Source organism: Diabrotica virgifera, chromosome 4 (genome assembly GCF_917563875.1).
Source record: "Diabrotica virgifera virgifera chromosome 4, PGI_DIABVI_V3a".
NCBI lineage: Eukaryota > Metazoa > Arthropoda > Insecta > Coleoptera > Chrysomelidae > Diabrotica > Diabrotica virgifera.
The window spans coordinates 110,030,448-110,050,672 of record NC_065446.1 but is presented as its reverse complement, the minus strand read 5'-3'; the positions used below and the strand labels follow the sequence as shown (position 1 = coordinate 110,050,672).

General features: G+C 33.0%; 1 protein-coding gene across 3 annotated transcripts in view; it reads left to right on the top strand.

Moving 5' to 3' along the window:
- The window catches only part of LOC114335897 (cytochrome P450 306a1), a 517,964-nt gene that overhangs the window by 378,111 nt on the left and 119,628 nt on the right, over positions 1–20,225 (top strand). The gene's annotated exons all lie outside the window — the stretch shown is intronic.

The following is a 20,225-nucleotide window of genomic DNA, read 5'->3' as shown; positions in this document are numbered from 1 at the left end:
GGTGGGGGTGAGCTGGAACCTTCTTATGAAAAAATGGCTGTAAGTCCGGTTCTGCTAAATCGAATTTTGCATACTTGGTCTTGTTGGAAACAGCTCTTTTTCGTCAAGTAAGTGTCTTATTTTCGAAATAGCCTAATAAGTAATATACAAGCTTGGAGGCGTTATTTAATTATTTTCAGAAATATAGTTTTCTTTGGAAAATATTAAATATAAGTATGCATTTTTACTCCTATATTACAAAATTAGACCAAATTAGCAACATAATACCAAAAACCGTATGTCGATACCTTTTTTCTATCTCGAGATATCTTAAGAAATGTGTAAATTTTAAACATAACTGTTACTGTCACCGGTAAACGAGGTTAAGGAAAAGTAGTGTGCTATGGAAAAAACAAATAAACATTTTCCAGATGTAAACGTATATAATTAATTAAAACAACAATAAGACAAACAACACTATAAAATATAACAAAGAAATAAAAGCAACTACTTACTTAGTCTTAGTGACTGCCTAAATGTTCAAATTGTTGCCCATCATTTTCAATGCAAGCATTTACTCTTTTAAAAGTATATTGAACAGGAACAGATTTAACTGTTTTAGACTTTTAATTATGGGGACGGATTAAAGACCTTGTTTTTGCAGCTAGGCCCACCACTCGAGAAAACATGATCTAGAATCTAGAGAATACGAAACGCCATTCAAAGCATTGCGAAAGCAGAAATTGACACTGCTGTTCAATCTACTCTTGAAAGATTCATCGAAAATGATGGGCAACAATTTGAACATTTAGGTCGTCACTAAGTAAGTAGTTGCTTTTATTTTTTTGGTATATTTTATAGTGTTGTTTGTCTTATTGTTGTTTTAATTAATCATAAATATACGTTTACATCTGGAAAATATTTCTTGGTTATTTCCATAGCACACTACTTTTCCTTAACTTCGTTTACCGGTGACATTAACAGTTGTTTTAAAATTTACACGTTTCTTAAGATATCTCGAGATAGAAAAAAGGTATCGACATGCGGTTTTCGGTATTATGTTGCTACTTTGGTCTAATTTTGTAATACAGGATTAAAAATGCATACATACTTGTATTTAATACTCTCCAAAGAAAACTTAATTTCCGAAAATAATTAAATAACGCCTACTAGCTGGCATATTACTTATTCGGCTATTTCTAAAATAAGACTATTACATTGACGAAAAAAAGCTGTTTTCAACAAGACCAAGTATGCAAGATTCGATTTAGCAGAACCGGACTTACAGCCATTTTTTCATAAGAAGGTTCCCACTCACCCCCACCTCTTATTTGCAAAGGTAGACTTACACTTGTGAAATCAAATATACGCAGAATTTTATGAGGAATACGATAATTGGAATTCCAGTGCCCTTTCATTAGGTAAATTATGTAAAATTTTGATTTTTTAATTTTTGATATTCAATTACGCCCTCTAGCGGTGGACCTACAATTGTGAAAATAATTTCCAGGCTTTTCCCGAGGCAACTTTTGTTATAAATATTTTTTTCTCAAAGCTGTACTATAAACGGTTCCTGAGATATGGCCGAGAGCCATTCTTATTGGGACACCCGGTTCATCAAATGAACTTTTCAGAGCAGTCGTCTCTAAAGTCCGAATAGCTATGATGATTGCCGACCTCCATCGTGGCGATGGCACTTGAAGAAGAAGATTCCTTATACCTTTTAGAACCTTCAAAAACCTTTTTAATTTTTTTTTCAGCTGATTTTTCTTGTCTTTACTCACGTAATACAACTGCCAATACCTTTATTTCGCTACTCTGCTGTTTTATGATTCATGAAATTGCTTTCAAAAGCAAAAAAAATCCAATCTCCTTAAATAATAATATGTACATCTAAAAATAAAGAATGTGCGTGTATTACCTCCATTCAGACACTTTAGCTTATATTGGTACCTACTTATAAATTGTTAGTCATTTTCATCAAATTACTGACCCGATTTTTTCTTTGAGATAATACAGTAATAATATAATTTCTGATACTCTTAACCTTAATTTACAGAAAAAGTATGGCAAACGTCAAACTTTTAACCTCTCGACAATTTACAAAAATTGCGTATACATCCTGCTACCCGCTAACGCATAAAAGTAACGTTTAATGTAGAGATGGGCGTTCAAAATGGCAACTGTTATTTTTTGCAGAACCTTATTTTTTATGAAACGGACTATGACACTGAATGTTAGATGGCTAACTACTTCTTCGTTTCGTCTTTCGGGAATTAGCGGGAATTAGCAATTTGTTGCTTGTTTCAGTATGACACTTAACTTCATCTTTTTCTGTAGCCTATTTCTCTTTTACTTTTGGTTTGTAAATACATAAGAAAGAGATTATTACGCTGTCTCCGTTTTTCGCATTCTTTTCTATAGCATTTTCCCATAATATCTTACCCATATTTCCGAAAAAATTAAATTTAACCTATTGCGTTTTTGCTATACGTTCTACTAACTCTAATTGTTTTCTATGCCTCTTTACTTCTTTTTGTTTTGCCCAAAAATCGCTTTTTTGCGTTATCGCAGGCTTTGTTTCACATACCTTTTACCGCTTTTTGTAATTCTTTGATTAATCTGTTGTACTGTTGTTACTTTGTTGCTAGTCATTTATGATACATATCTTTCTTCTTCCCCACAAGATTTTGTATTACTTCATTCCATCATTTATTTCTATCCTGTAGACACCATATCTACCTAAAGTTATAAATAGAAACTTAATAATGTTTAATCTGTAGCATATTTAAGTATTATTTAGAATTATCTTTGTCCTCTATCTTGGAAAGTACTGTTTTTCTTATAAAAAACTGAACGTTTTAATTTTCATGGTTCATGTTCATGGGCATCTTTTTGAGCTGCATATCTTTGTAAGGTTCAATTTGGTATCAATTTTGCAACTGTTTCTATGGATGTATGCTCATTTAACTAATTTTAGGTTATATATAATTTGAAGTAACTGAGTCCATTAGGACATTCAAGTATTGGGCGAAACAAGTTCAAACCCCCCCAAAAACATGTTTTCTCAAGAGCTTTCAAGGATTTTTGCGAGTTATTGGGGGGTTAATCATATTTTTTGAGACCGATACAACCTGAATCAATTTTCTTATTCTGTTACGTTTTATATGATTAAGTGTGTAAAATTTAAAAAGTTTTTCTAGTGTTTAAAGCTGATAAAGAATGGAAAAATTTAAAAACATTTGAAAACAGAGTTTTTCTCATAAGATAAGGTTGCATAAATTTTTTTTACGGCTGAAAGTTTTTTTACGGTTGCATATATTTTTCTAAAGTCTATAGCTTCTCTGAAAGTGAAAAATACATCGTCTCGTGTTATTTTAAAAGATTAATGAAGGTAAAAAGTTGGGTGAATCCAGTAAAACTCTCGTGTAGTCGAATAACCGTTGAGCACCTTGTTTTTCGCATAAACAATGGTTCTATTTGCTTCTTTGAGACCTGGAAATATTATTTTTCATATACTTTTTAAATACGAATAGAAGACGCAATGATTCAGGTTGTATCGATCTGAAAAAATATGATCAACCCCGCAAAAACTCGCGAACCCTCTTAAAAACTAAAAATAAATCTTTTTTTGAAGGGTTTAAAGGTGTTTCGCCCAATTTTTAAATGTCGTAAATAATCAGTTATTTAAAATGATATGTAATTTATAAAAAATCTTAAGTTGATCTATTCTGAAGACTATAAAATGGGGTCAATCCCCAAAAACCCCTAAAAACAGGTTTTTAAAGGTCTTCACTTTACTGAAAAATCTGGAAAAAATTAAAAATAAGTTTTTGATAAAATTCACAAAATAAAAAAAGTAGACCTGGCCCCTCTCCAAAAAAAGTTATACGCTTTAAAAAAATATTTTGTCCTTATGTACATTCAACCCATGGTTCTATAAATAAAACCTGGGCATATTTTGTAAAAGCCTAAACGATGCATGTGAATGTTTTGAAATCTTTAAATTTATTGCATCCCACCTAAATAAATAAAAACGAAATAATGACGTTTTTTGGGGTAGAGGAGGGGGTGACGGGCTAAAATTGCACTGACTCATTTTTTAATCACATACAATATGTAATCAAACAAAAAAATTATTGAAGTTGTATCGATCTCAAAAAATATAGTCCTGTCGCCAGGGGGGTACAACGGCCTCCTTTATTCAAATGGACTTACCCAAGTTTTTTTATGTATTTTGACCCGTATAACACGAATTTTTTGGGTAACAGTTGATCCGGATGTCGATAAGATTGTTATAAACAAAGAACTTGAGGAAATACATAACAGCGATTTCTCGCAAAACAAAACAATTTTTTGTATTTTTTGGGTCAATATAAGCAAAAAATGTTTTTACAAGTTTTTTCGTAGGATGCATAGTTTTCGAGATAAACACGGTTGAACTTAAAAAAAATCGAAAAATTGCAATGTTTGAACCCGAATAACTTTTGAATAAAAAATAAAATAGCAATTCTGCTTACCGCATTTAAAAGTTCAAGAAAAATTCTATCGGTTTTGATTATTTGCATTGCTAAAAATTTATTTTTTTATTGTTAAACAAAGCTATAAACACATATTGCTTGAGTGATGTTTTCAATGATCTCCCATTTAAAATCGAACGAGTATGTAAAGCAGGTATAAGTGCAAGCGAGGCTATTTGTACGTAGAATGCATTAAAACGCATGTATTGTGCACGGGAAACACTATGTGTTTATAGCTTTGTTTAACAATAAAAAAATAAATATTTAGCAATGCAAATAATTAAAACCGATAAAATTTGACTTAAAATTTCAAATGCGGTAAGCAGAATTGCTATTTTATTTTGTAATCAAAAGTTATTAGGGTTTAAAAATTGCAATTTTCCGATTTTTTGAAAGTTCAACCGCGTTTATTTCGAAAACTAGGGTTGCCAACTTCTTGACAATTTCAAGATCTTGTCTTGATCTTGTCTTGATTTCAAGACAAGATCAAGACAAGTACTAATTTTAGATTTCAAGACAAGAAATTTAATGTCAATACCAAGATTTCTTGTCAAGAAAACAAGAAATCTTGAAATATCTTGACTACCTAATTAAAAACTAGATTTTATTTTAAATAACAAATTTAGCACATTTTTAAATCGGAATGGAAAAGCCATGAAATAAGGCAGATAACACTTCTTATGGAGTCAAAGCCTAGTCGAATGCTTGGCTTTGTTATTGAAGTTGATCTTGAAAATAGCTTTTCCACAGGTGCAGATGTTGCTGGCGTTCCGAGAAAATCCTTGGCCATTTTCGATAATGAAGGGTAGAATTTTTCGCGTATCTTCTCCACCAATCAAGTATATTCTCAGAATCTTCTGACTTAGGCTCATTTAAGTATTTTTGAATTTCATACTTCCAAGATTGTAAGTTATCATTATCAGCTTTCTTAAATAGGTAAGTAATATCTAAATCAAATTCGTTATCTTCTTTTTTCAGACTAAGTACTGGCTGTATTGGATTCTGTACATTATTCTGGGATTTATTAAAGTAGTTAGCTTTAAATGTTTGTTCAAATTTTTGTAGTACCTCTGATTAGAGAAGCTTTCTTCAAGATGAAGAGGAAAATGCCTCTACTTTATGCCGAGAATTCAAAATAAGAACTTTGCAGTGTATCCAATTAGTTTTGTTGTAGTGTTTCCAGGGCCGGCGGTAAGAGCCTGCAAGGGATGCACTGCAGGAGGGCGCCCTTGTTTGGGGGGCGCCAAAATGAGCTATTTTCTTCTGGTGTTATACAAAATACTAATTGAAAAAAAACTGAAGGGCGCCTACCCTACTTTTGCAGGCGGGCACCTTATACCCTAGCTCCGGTACTGAGTGTTTCAGTAGTATTTTATCTCTCGCAGCTTGAATGCAGTAGATTAATTGCTCATCGGTAGCATCTCTATCAATTTTATTATTAAGTTCATTAGCCCATATTTGAGGAGCTCAGAGCAACAGTGGCCTAAGCCACAAATTGAACATTTTTAGAATAATATATCAATGAAAGCAGGAACATTAAATCTTCTGATTAACAAGGGTTTACACAACCTACCTCTTAGCCCAGTAAATGAACGGGAAATTCGGCGATACCGTGTAATTTTCAGGGGCAACTCCGAATTGCATGAAAATTTGGATTTAGGTTCTACTTACCCTCCACTTCAAAGTTGAAATTGTGCCGTTGGTTGCTTTTACTTGGGGGGTGACAGTCACCCCTTCTCGGGGGTGAAAAACATACTTTCAAGATAAGATCAGAAATGGATTAATTGACAGATTTTAAGCAACTTTTGTTCTATAGAGTTTTTTACGTATGTCAATACTTTTCGACTTATTTGCCATTGAAAATGTTGATTTTTCGACAAAAAAACTACGTTTTCAGACGGTTTTTCGCAAATAACTCAAAAAGTAAATATTTTATCGAAAAAAATATCCTTAAATATCCGAAAAAAAAGTGTAGCTTATAAAAACCCCAAAAAAATGGTGTATCAGTAAAGTGTATCAATCAAATAAAAACAAAGTTGTAGCCCATGAAATATACGTTATTATTCGTCTAATTCCAAATCGAATATTTCATGAAATCACCGAAAAATTAAGCACTTTTCGGGAAAAACCCATTTAAACTTTTTTAAATTGTTTATAAAAAGCTTTGCTTTAATTGTTAACAAAAGTTTTAGCATTAAAAATAAGCGAGTTACGCTCAAAATAAAGTTGGCCCTCTTTTTTTTGTAAAAAATCATGAAAATCTCGCCGTGTTTAGCTCCCCAAATGAAATTAATCGCTACCGCTTTACAAACAATTTACTTACCTATCTATTTTTTATATGATCTGTCAGTCTCACCGGTTTAAAGTGTTTATTTTTGAAAGAATTATAATTGAGAAAGCTTGAATGGGTCACTAATCACGAGTGTATGCAAATTTTGAACAGCCATATCTTAACCAATTTTTGTCTTACGGAGAAACAAAATGAAACTAGCATATTTCATATTTATAATAGCAAAACCGACATTTTTTTACTTTTTAAGATTTTTCTTATCACTAATACTTTTTAAGTTATTTTGAAAAATTAAATTTTTAAAAAATTTTTAGAAAATTTATTTTTAATATAAAACCCGCCTCCCGCCTCAAATGACATGGCTGAACTAAAGAATATGTTAAAAGTCCTGATGGAACAAATGGGTACACTGTTAAACCTTCTCACCACCGTCGTCAGTAAATTAACAAAATGATCAAATTCTTAAAAAGGGGATAGTAACCAGTTCTTAAGATTGCGTTAAAAATCGATTGGAATGCCAACGGGCTAACAAATCATGCTCAAGAAGTTAAAGCTTTTATACTAATACACAACATCGACATAATGTTAATATCTGAAACACACTTTACAAATAGAAGCTATCTGAGAATTCCCAACTATGCAATATATAACACCAAACATCCAGATGGCACTGCACATGGAGGAACTGCAATCATAATTAAGTCATCTATAAAACACCACGAGTTAAATAAGTTTAAAAGAGACTATATACAAGCAACAAGTATTAGCATAGAAGACTGGAACGGTCCTTTAACAGTAACTGCAATATATAGTCCACCACGACATACTATAGCCAAAAATCAATACCAAGAATTCTTCAACACACTTGGAAACAGGTTTCTAGCAGGCGGCGATTATAACGCAAAACACACTCACTGGGGATCCAGGCTAATAACTCCGAAAGGTAGGCAATTATACATATAAATGGAAACCAACAACCTTAAATACATATCTACTGGCAAACCCACATACTGGCCCACAGACACAAACAATTCCAGATTTGGTTGATTTCTGTGTGACTAAAGGAATACCACTTGAATCCCAGACAACACAATCTTGTTTCGATCTTTCATCCGACCACTCTCCTGTCTTGGTCATGATATCTACGAATATCCTCGAAACACAACCTCCACCATATCTAAGTAGTAAATATACCAATTGGATTAAATTCCGGGCTATCCTTGATGAAAGACTGGACCTAAACATCCCACTAAAATCGGATGGCGAAATTGACGAAGCAGTAAATCAATTAAATAGGATAATTCAGGAAGCTGGCTGGCAGTCAACACCTAAACAACCAAGAACAATCATACACAAAGATTTACCCAACGAAATAAAAGAAAAAATCGCAGAAAAAAGAAGACTAAGGAAAGTATGGCAAAGAACCCGTGCACCCCAGGATAAAAATAGATTAAACCAAGCTACAGCGCGACTAAAAACTTTGTTAAACAACAATAAAAACAACGACATAAAACGATATCTACAAAATCTATCTGCTACGGAAACCTCCGAATACTCGCTATGGAAGGCAACACGAAAGATTAACAGACTCTCTAATCCGCCTATCCGGGCCAGTAACGGACGATGGGCTAAAAGTAACAACGAAAAAGCTACAGTCTTTGCCAAATACCTGGAGGAAGTGTTCCAACCACATGCCCAAAACAACAACTCTGATGCAGAAGATAATATTCAATTGTATTTAGAATATCCATACCAACTAGAAGCACCGTTGAAGAAATTCACAGCCAAACAAGTTTTCAACAAAATCCAAACAGATATGAATCCGAAAAAGTCCCCAGGGTTCGACTTAATCACTGCAAGAATTTTAAAAGGACTTCCCAAGAAAGGCGTGCAATATTTGACACAGATTTTTAACGCAATCTTAAGAACTGGTTACTATCCCATTTTGTGGAAAGTGGCACAAATCATCTTAATACCCAAACCAGGCAAGCCTGTAGAAGAAGTTAAGTCCTATAGACCTATCAGTCTACTTTCAGTGATGTCAAAGGTTTTTGAAAAACTCTTACTAGACAGATTACAGCCAATCCTCGTGGAAAAGCAGCTAATACCAAACCACCAGTTTGGATTTAGACAACAACATGCTACCACCGAGCAAATTCATCGAGTCTGCAATTCCATAAACAAAGCCTTAGAAGAAAAGCAATACTGCTCTGCAGCTTTTTTGGATGTCTCGCAGGCTTTTGATAAAGTCTGGCACACTGGCTTGCTATACAAAATAAGAAAAGTCCTTCCTCTCAACTACTTTCTAATCCTCAAGTCCTATCTCTCCGACCGCCATTTCCTTGTAAAAGTTAAAGATCAGTGCACTAACTTATATCCAATCAACGCTGGAGTACCTCAGGGTAGTGTCCTTGGACCAGTTCTCTACCTACTCTACACAGCAGATCTTCCTACAAGCCAAAACATCATCACAGCCACATATGCAGATGACACAGCAATCATTGCAGCTCACTCAAACCCGTACATCGCCTCGCAACTGCTCCAGACAAATCTCGACAGTATAAATATCTGGTTACAAACATGGCGAATTAAAGTAAACGAAAGCAAGTCAGTACATATAACGTTCACTAATCGAAAAGATACGTGCCCAACCGTCTCAATAAATAATCAAGTACTACAACAAAAGGATGACGTAAAATACCTAGGTATGCACTTGGACCGCAGATTAACGTGGAAGAAACACATATTCACGAAAGGAAAACAGTTGGGTCTGAAACTCAATAAAATGTACTGGCTGATAGGAAAAAGGTCACAACTGAGTTTGTACAATAAAATTTTAGTATACAAGGCAGTGATTAAGCCAATATGGAGCTATGGTATCCAACTGTGGGGATCTGCGTCGAGATCCAATATCGACATCCTGGAGAGATTCCAATCGAAAACCTTGCGCATTATCACAAATGCACCGTGGTACATGCCCAATGAACACATCAATCGTGATCTCCAAATGAAGACTGTCAAAGAAGAAATTGCCAGTTACGCCCAAAAATACGACATCCGACTACAAAACCACCCCAACAGGCTAGCGAAGAACCTAATGAGACCCCAGGCAAACAGAAGGCTAAAGCGCCACACTCCAAGCGATCTACGAACAAGATTTTAAATTTTAAATTTTCAAAAATATTTTATTTATTATAGAGTTTTATTTATAGGGTTTTATTTATTAGTCACAAATAATTTTGTTAAGTACTAAAATTATGATTTTATAGGTTATTGTCACTGGACAGTCTCCTGCAAGTCTCTTTTAATTGTTAAACAATTTACTTATTGTAATCATTATTACAGATTGTAAATTAATGGGATGTTAAAAAAAAATATAAAACCAAATGTTTTCAAAAATAAGGACTTCAAACCAATCAAACTTACAGATCATATAAACAATACACATACAGTTAAAATAGATGGTAAAGCCAAACGATTAATTTCATTTAGGGTGCTAAATAGAGGGAGGTTTTCACGATTTTTTTTACCAAAAAAAAGGGGCCAACTTTTTTTTTCAGTGTAACTCGTTTATTTTTGATGCTGCAAACTTTTGTAAAAAACAAATAATAAGCTTTTCTTCGATACTTTAAAAATGTTAATAAGGTTTTCTTGAAAAACGCTTATTTCTTCGTTGATTTCGCGTTGAAATATTCGATTTGCAATTAGACGAATAAGAACGTATTTTTCATGAGTTACAACTTTGCTTCTACTCAATTTGTAGACTTTACTGGTACACCGTTTTTTTAATTTTTTTATAGGCTACACTTTTGGTAAAAATATTTTTTTCGATAAAATATTTACTTTTTGAGTTATTTGGGGAAACTGTCTGAAAACGTAGTTTTTTTGTCGAAAAATCAACATTTTAAATCGCGAATAACTCGAAAAGTATTGACTTACGTAAAAAACTTTATAGAACAAAAAGTGCTTAAAATAAGTCAATTTATCCATTTCCGGCCTTATTTTAAACACGCGTTTTTCACCCCCCGAGAAGGGGTAAATGTCGCCCTCTAAGTAAAAGCAACCAACGGCACAAATTCAACATTGAAGTGGAGGGTAAGTAGAACCTAAATCCAAATTTTCATGCAATTCGGAGTTGCCCCTGGAAATTACACTCCAAACCGGTCATTTATTGGGCTATCTATATTAGCCTAAATGGCGTTACAAAATTTGTACCGCCATCCCATAAGCATAATCGAAATACGAATGCAAAGATTGCATTTATCTCAAAATTTCGTTTTTGGGGTTAGGCCACTGTTGCTCTGAGCGCCTCATTTCTAGTTTGTCTAAAAGTAAAATTACTCCAATTACCGCCAATGGGAGTGTGCAATATTTATTCCCTTCGAGAATTGAAGAAAGTGTTTTAAAGCTACTCAGATACTGACAGAATTTACTGATCACAACCATTCTTTGCTGCAGGGGAATCATCGGACCGGGTAATCAAGAAATTTCAAGATCTTGAAATTTCTTGAGTCAAGACAAGATATAAAATGTCAAAAAAACGTCAACACAAGATTTTTTTAAATTTCTTGATTTTTTCTCAAGACAAGACAAGAAGTTGATGTCAAGATAAGAATTCTTGTCTTGTCGACCCCTATCGAAAACTCTACGAAAGAACTTGTAAGAACATTTTTTGCTTAGAATGACCCAAGAAATACAAAAAAAATATTTTGATTTGCGAGAAATCGCTGTTATGTAATTCCTCAAGGTCTTTGTTTATAACAATCTAATTGACACCCGGATCAACTGTTACCCAAAAAATTCGTGTTCTACGGGTCAAAATACATAAAAAAACTTGGGTAAGTCCATCTGAATAAAGGACGCCATTGTACCCCCCTGGCGACAGGACTAATATGATTAACCCTGCAAAACCCGCTAAAAATCTTGAAAAAAGGTGGTTTTTGGGGGGTAACGGGCTAAAATTGCACAGATGCAAAAAAAGAATTGCAAAAAAAATGAAAAAAATTGAATTCTGGGAGTGAGAGCATTTTGCCTATCTTAAAGGGGGTACCTTTTGACATTAAAAATTAGACCAGACCTTTTGTGGCATCTAGAGTAACATTTGTACCGTTACGTTGGTACGAAAAAGCAGATTTAAACATAATATGGGAAATAATATATTTTGCGAACACGCGATAAAATAATGAACCCATTCAGCTGGCAACATCGGATGTGGGTGAACGAACTTTTTTAAATGCAAACTTTAAATATTCGTAAAAGTTGAAGAGGAGCCACGAGAGGAAAAAGAAGAAGAGAAACGTAGACGACGTAAACGTAAACGCACCGTGTAAGAAATTTCACCGGAATTATTTCGGATTAATGACATTTTAATGTTGGACCACATCACAAATTTGCACGAGTCATTTTTCAAATGTAACACTTTGATAGAGATGCGAAGAAAGTTTTCTATAAAAAATATCGTTAGTTTGTAACAGAACAGATATTCTATATCATATATAAAACTTGCATTAGATTTATAAAAATATTTACTTATGCATTATATTACTTAAATCTCTTCCCGAAAATTTAGTTTAGTTCCAGCGTGATCTGTCAAAAAGCTGACCATAATGGACATTTTCAATAGGAGTATATTTTTTGCTGAAATCACTTCAGGATGCAACTTGTATCAATAATCACGATATGCTTTTTCTCGTGAGGATCTTTCAGTGCGTCACAGTTTTTCGATTTCTTTCTAACGCATTAAATTGTATGTGACAGAAAAAAACGCACGTCGGTGATTACATTTCGTCGGTGACATTTATAACATTTATTCTAGTTGTCAATAGGTGGCGCCATAATCGAAAAAAAATTATTTACGAATTATATAATATATCTACGAATATAACCTGTACAATTTATAAGACTATACAAATCAAAGAAAATACCAATTTATAAATGCAATAAACACAAGTGATTTGTTTTTATGCCAAACTGCAAATAATATTTGGCAACTCTCAGATTTAACTAAAATGTCATGTTAGAATAAATGTTACAAATGTATATTATCACGGACTTACCTTTTTTTCTATCATTTGTGACGCACTGAAAAATGCTCATGAAAAGAAGCATATGAGCCAGTTGCAAAACTTTACTAAATTTTTTATTAACAAAATCTGAGAACAAATTGAAAATTTTTGGTTTTTGTGCTATATTGCTCCTACAAAAGAAATATAGAAAAGTTTTGTTTTTCAATTTTACATAATATTTGAGGAGCAAGAAATTGTTTTTTTTTTATTGTTTTGCATATAATACAAAATTTATTGTTTATTGTTTAAAAAATAGCAATAATTGGAAAAAATGCAAAAAATGGAGTTTTTTGTTAATATTTTTCTACCCCTTAAACATAAAGTACTGGCTTCATATTCCGCCTAGACCAACTTTCTAATAAAACTGAAATAGACCAGGACTAATTTGTAAAAAAACGTAAATTTTTGGATATGAGAGGTGGAATTCGGATTTTTACAGATAAAGTTAGGTGACACCTTCAATAATAATAATTGACTTATGCTCCTTCTCAAATATGCCCGGAACATTAATAAAAAAATTAAAATATTTAAAAATTTGGAAAAACATCGATTTTTTTCTGCTTTCTTTGCTTATAACTTTAAAACGGTTCGTTTTGGAACAAAGTCGTAGAAAAATAAAATAAAGATAATTGAATTTTGTGTGATATACGACTGGTCAAAAATGTCTTAAGGTATTACCTTTTCTGCAATATAACAATAAATACAAAATAAGGGGGCAAAATACGCCTGTTCTTATTCATTTTTTCTTAACCACTTTGGTGGCAACTAGAACCTTAGTAATTCGCTTAGAAAATTCTTATAACTTACTTAAATGGTCTACCAAATTTCATTAAAATCGACCTACTAGATTTTGCATAATAAATTTGCAATATAAATGTTTTTAAAAAAGTTCAAATTTTTTAAAATATTTCTGAACAAAAAGTAGACCATTTAGAAGTTGGATAATTTTTTACATATAAAGAGGTGCTCTACCTATCTAATACACTGTACAGAATTAAAATCGCATTATTTAAAGGGCCTCAGCAATGTTTTAAAATTATAAACAATTTTTTGGCTTATAAACAAATAGCTTTGCTTAATAATAAAAAAATTAATTTCTAGCAATGCAAATAATTAAAACCGGTATAATTTGACTTAAACTTTCAAATGCTGTCAGTAGAATTGCTCTTTTATTTTTTAATCAAAAGTTATTCTCGTTAAAAAATTGCATTTTTCCGATTTTTTGAATGTTACACCGCGTTAATCTCGAAAACTATGCATCCTATGAAAAAACGTGTAAGAACATTTTTTGCTTAGAATTACCCAAGAAAGTTCTTTGTTTATAACAATCTTATCGACATACGGATCAACTGTTACCCAAAAAATTCGTGTTCTACGGGTCAAAATACATAAAAAAAAACTTGGGTAAGTCCATCTAAATAAAGGAGCCCGTAGCACCCCCTCCTGGACGCAGCACTAATTTGTTAATAAGCCAAAAAATTGTTTATAATTTGAAAACATTGCTGAGGCTGCTTAAATAATCCGATTTCAATTCTGTAAAGTGCATTAGATAGGTGGAGTGCTTCTTTATATGTAAAAAAATTGACAAATCTTTGTATGTTCTAGTTTTTCTTGTGCAAGATTTTAAAAAATTTTAATTTTTTTAAAAAAAGTTTAGATTTCAAAATTATTATGCAAAATCTAGTAAGTCAATTTTAATGAAATTTGGTGGACGGTTTTAGCACATTACAGACATTTTCTAAGCGAATTAGGAAGGTTCCAAGTGTAACCTAAGTGATGGAAAAACATTGAATAAAGACAGGCTTGTTTTGCCCCCTTATTTTATATTTATTGCTATTTTGCAGCAAGGGTGTTAAATTAAGACATTTTTAACCAATCGTATCTGATAGAAAATTTGATTATGTTTGTTTTATTCTCATACGACTTTGTTCCAAAATTAATCGTTTTAAAGTTATAAGCAAAGAAAGTAGAAAAGAAAACGAATTTTTTTGAAATTTTCAAATATTTTATTATTTTTTATTACCTAATGTTCCGGGCATATTTGAGAAGGAGCATAAGTCAATTATTATTAAAGAAGTTATAACCTAACTTTATCCGCAAAAATCCGAATGCCACCTCTCACATCCACCTAAAAACAAATTCTTCCTTGTCTAAAATGTGTAATAAATTTTTTTAGGATCGTTTTAATAGTTTTTGCATAATAATTTTGCAATCCAGGGTCCGCAAAAAAATTGCAAATTGCCAAAATTATGCTGGGCCCAAAATTTAAAATTTTAAATACGAACCCCGCGATATTTATGAACATCAATCAGATCAAAAAACCGAAAAATACACGCATTCAATATTTTTGAAAAATCTATCGAATGACACCAAACACGACTCCCACGGAGGTGGGGGGGGGGGATGGATGGGTTACTTTAAAATCTTAAATAGGAGCTTCCATTTTTTATTGCAGATTTGCATTTTTTACGTAAAAATAAGTAACACTTTTATTGGAGACATTTTTTCGAACTATGGATCAAGAATCAGAAAAAACGATTATTGGAAATGGAAAATTAAATTAAAAAACGGAAAGTACCCCACTTTATGGAAAACTTAACTTAAATTTTTTTGGTTTTAGAATCTACTCTTCACAACCCGATAGGTCCCCATAACGCTAGAGTAACTTCAAATTTAGCATAATTTCCTCCTCTACTATAAGTTATGTTTAAGGGGTCAAAAATATCTAAAGAAGAAACTCCTTTTTTGCATTTGTTACCCAATTATTGCTACATTTTTTTAAACAATAAACATTAAATTTTCAATTTCTAGCTAGTCAAATATAATGTAAAATTTAAAAACTAAATTTTTACCTTTTACATATATATCTTTTGTAGGAGCAATATTTCTCGAGTTATAGGCGAAAACATGGGCCCAAAATTTGTATGCATATTCAATCTCTTATTTTTTTGTTACAGCTACACAATTTCTTTACACTTTGTTTTATAAAAACGTTCTTTTACTTTTCTGATTCTACTTCTTATTTGATTTTGTATTGTTGTTTGCACTTATCTTTAAAAGTTTTTAAGCTATCCTTGATATGAAGGATTTAATCTGTTATCCACGAATGTCTTACCTTATGCATTGCTTTCCTACAGTCCCAAATAAACTGCTCGTCAAAAGTTAGGGATATAGAAAATTATGCTGATTTTCATAGTTGATTTTTTCGCGAACAGACGGATTCCGCTATTTTTTTTTTATTTTAGATTTTTTTTAGTATATACACACAATTGTGAAAAGGTTTACTCAAATTTATTTTTTGTACTTATACCGGGTGAAAGAAAATAAATGTTTTTCTTCTGTTAAGTTTGAGACACCCTGTAGGGAGAACGAGGTACAAATGTGAGTATACATCAGAATCTTATTGTAGTCTTAGGTTTTGTGAACATGTTGTTGTTTGAATGTCCCTGATATCTTTAGAAACAAAAAAAATAGACGGTTTTGTAATTTAACATGTGTTTTAACCGAAACAAAAGTTTGAGACACCTTGTAGGGAGAAAAAGGCACAAAGGTGAGTATTCCTCGATATTATGTTGTAGTCTCATATTTTGTGAATATTTTATTTTTTTAATTTCTCTGATATCTTAAATAACAAAGAAACTAGACGGTATTATTCTTTAATATGTGTTTCTATGTTTCACATGTGTGATGTGATGCATATCGTCAGTTAAAACACATATTAAAGAGTAATACCGTCTAGTTTCTTTGTTATTAAAGATATTAGAGAAATTAAAAAAATAAAGTATTCACAAAATATGAGACTACAACATAATATCGAGGTATACTCACTTTTGTGCCTTTTTTTCCCTACAAGGTGTCTCAAACTTTTGTTTCGGTTAAAACACATGTTAAATTACAAAACTGTTTATTTTTTTTGTTTCTAAAGATATCCGGGACATTCAAAAAGCAAATGTTCACAAAACATAAGACTACAATAAGATTTCGATTTATACTCACATTTGTACCTCGTCCTCCCTACAGGGCGTCTCAAACTTAACATAAGAAAAACATTTGTTTTCTTCCACCCGGTATAAGTACAAAAAAAAGTTTGAGTAAACCTTTGCATAACTGTGTAAATACTAAAGAAAGATCTAAAATAATAAAAAAAATTCCGGAATCCGTTAATCTGTTCACGAAAAAAATCTACATACTATGAAAATGCAGCAGAATTTTCTATATCCCTAACTTTTGACGAGCAGTTTATGTTCCAGTACTTTTGACTGTTCTTTTAATTGTATCGTTTTATCTGTGTCTATCTTGTGTGTATGTTTTATCTTGTGCCTATCTTTAAATTCGCTACCTATAACGTAAAACCTACTAAGAATTATGGATAGTATAACATAAGGACTGAGACAAGGAAATCCCTTATCACCGTTGCTATTCAATTTGGCCATAATAAGTAGGTAATAAGTAAAATATCATCTGAGGTGACAGGGATTTGCGAATCAAGGATCAAAACTACTGTTAGCCTTTGCTGATGATCTAACGAAATACATGCTAGTAACCAAAAATCCAAGACCAAGAGTTAGGCGGAACATAACTATTAATGGCCACAACTTTGAAGTTGTAAAAGAGTTTAAATATCTGGGGGCTGTAATGATAAATGACAACCACAATGGAAAAGAAATCTCAGCAAGGATAGCTACGGAGTATAGAGCATCATCATTATTAAGATTTAAGCTGTTAAAAAGACAATCTAAATTAAGTCTGTACGTGTCAATTATTCGCCCAGTTGTTACAAATTGAAGTAAAATGAAGTTGACTCATCAGCGAGAAATAAATAAGATGCTGATATTTGAAAGGAAGGCTCTCGCAATGATATTTGGGCCTCAATAACATGAATTGACAGGAGTATGAAGAAGGTGCCGCAATACTGAATTGGTGACTGTCATCGTCATTCTCTTTGCCTTATCCCTATGCGGGGTCGGCTTCGCTAATTGCATTTCTCCACACAATTCTATCTTGGGTCATATCAATGTTAATCCCCTTTACCAACATGTCCTGCGTTATCGTCTCCCCCTAGGTCTTCTTTGGTCTTCCTCTCCTACTCCTTCCAGGAATCTGCACTTCAGCTATTCTTCATATTGGGTGATTAAAGTCTCGACGTTGAACATGACCAAACCACCTTAACCTATGCTCTCTCATTTTGGCATCAATTGGTGCCACACCTAGACTTCCCCTAATATACTCATTTCTAATTTTATCCTTCTTTGTCACTCCACTCATCCATCTAAGCATTCTCATTTCCGCCATATGCATTCGTTGCTCCTCTTTCTTTTTCACTGCCCAACATTCAGTTCCGTACATCATAGCCGGTCTTATGGCTGTTTTATAGAATTTTCCCTTCAGCTTCATTGGAATTTTTCTGTCACCATCAGTTCACCATCCAAAGATACCATTTTATTTGTAGTTACTTCTTCTTTAAATGAACATACCAAATACTCTGTTTTTGTCCTACTAAGTTTTAAACCTTTTTCCTCCAGAGCTTGCCTCCACTGTTCCAGTTTTTGTTCTAAGTCTCTTTCACTATTTCCTACTAACACGACATCATCAGCATACATTAAGCACCATGTAATGTTACCCTGTAGTTTCGCTGTTATCTGGTCCAAAACTAATGAGAATAAATACGGACTAAGCACCGAGCCTTGGTGCAATCCTACTTTCACATGAAATTTATCAGTTTCTCCCACACCTGTCCTAACACTAGTCGTTACTCCCTCATACATATCCCTCACAATCTTTACATATTCACCAGGGACTCCTTTCTTATTGAGTGCCCACCACAGAATCTCTCGAGGAACTTTATCATATGCTTTCTCAAGATCAATGAATACCATATTATGAGCGTTTGTTTCTTTACTCCTGTATTTTTCCATCAACTACCTTATAATGAAAATTGCATCTGAGGTTGATCTGCCCTGCATAAAGCCAAATTGATTCTCGGATATTTCGGTCTCTTTACGTATTTATCTATCAATTACTCTTTCCCATATTTTCATGGTGTGGCTAAGCAGTTTTATAGCCCTGTAGTTTGTACATTGTTGTATATCTCCCTTGTTTTTGTAAACAGGTACTAGTATACTGCTTCTCCATTCGTCTGGCATTTGTCCAACTTCCATAATTCTATTAAATAGACCTGCTAGCCACCTTGTTCCTGTTTCTCCCAATGCTCTCCATACTTCCCCAGGAATATCATCTGGTCCTACCGCTTTTTTCCTTTCTTTATTTTTTGAAGCTCTTGAGCCACTTCCTCGTTTGTTATTTTGGTGACCATTGCTGCTACTGTCTCCGTTGACTCTACAGGCTGTCTGTCAAATTCTTCATTTAATAAGCTGTCTGTATGGTACTGAAAACATCGTCAGAGATATAAAAGCTAACCGGATAAGATGGGCAGGTCATGTGGTAAGATCAGAGGAAGACAGAGTGTTAAAGACAGTGTTTTTTGAGAGACCAGACGGTAGAAGATCAGTAGGCCGTCCCAGAAAAAGATGGAAGGATGATGTTAAAGCCGATCTATTAACAATGGGATATAGAATGGGGTATAACAATGGGATCGTAGAAGATGGAAGGCCATAGTGGATGCAACAAAGACTCCCCCTGAATTGTAAAGCCAGTCAAGAAGAAGAACTTTTTACCGTTATTTCAACTGCGTGGAGTATGGATATTTAATACGGAAATGTCTTCGTTGAGGTACAATATAAGAAAAGCGAATTTTGAACTACTTAGGTCTGAATTCCGTGCACCACGTCTGATACAAAGAGGGGATAATATAAATACTGCGACAAAAGAATTAACTAAAGCAATTAGAAAAGCAATGGATACAGCAATTCCAAAAATATCCAATAATAAAAAAGTAAAAAACTTTGCCTGGAAGGAAAACCTCACGAGAATGAGAAGCAGAGTAAGATTTGCGCGAAAGCGATATCAACGAAGTAGTATCTTTCTCGAGAGGCAAATACTTCTAGGAGAGTATAGAAGATTAAAAAACGAATATAAAAAAGAAATAAATATAACGAAAGCGAGAAGTTGGGAAGCTTTTGTTTCAAGACATTTAGAATTAGATATGTGGGGTGTCCCATACAAAATTGTATCTAAAAAACTTAAATGTCCAACAATGCTTTCTACTTTACAAAAAGCAGATGGTTCATATACAAAAAGTTGGGAGGATTCAGCTGATACACTACTAGATGTATTACTACCTCCTGACGACTTAGAAAATGAAACAATAGAACAAAAAAATATTAGAACACTGATGATACAAGAGTATGAGATACCAGAAGAAAGACAGTTAGAAGAATTTACTGAAGAAGAAATATATGAATGTATGAAAAA